General features: G+C 36.4%; 1 protein-coding gene across 2 annotated transcripts in view; it reads right to left on the bottom strand.

Moving 5' to 3' along the window:
* The window catches only part of LOC119593025 (cadherin-99C-like), a 76,147-nt gene that overhangs the window by 35,861 nt on the left and 40,077 nt on the right, over positions 1-209 (bottom strand). The window lies entirely within an intron of this gene.

The raw sequence follows: 209 nt of genomic DNA, 5'->3' as shown, positions 1-209 counted from the left end.
TCCCGAGTCTAAAATAGAGTAGCCTCAATGCACACCTTAAGCAAGCTACGGGGAAATATACAGGTAAGCAGAGAAATGTAATGTTGCGGTCGCAACGCATCGCAATAACCTTAATCTCTTAATCAAAATTGCTGATGTATTTTTTATTGGTCGATTTGAAATAAGTGAAACTGCCACTTGTTAATATCATCCATTTAATGATCATTCAA

The sequence above is a fragment of the Penaeus monodon genome, chromosome 31, assembly GCF_015228065.2.
Source record: "Penaeus monodon isolate SGIC_2016 chromosome 31, NSTDA_Pmon_1, whole genome shotgun sequence".
NCBI lineage: Eukaryota > Metazoa > Arthropoda > Malacostraca > Decapoda > Penaeidae > Penaeus > Penaeus monodon.
The sequence above is the reverse complement of the archived record's forward strand: the minus strand, read 5'-3'. Positions and strand labels throughout refer to the sequence as shown.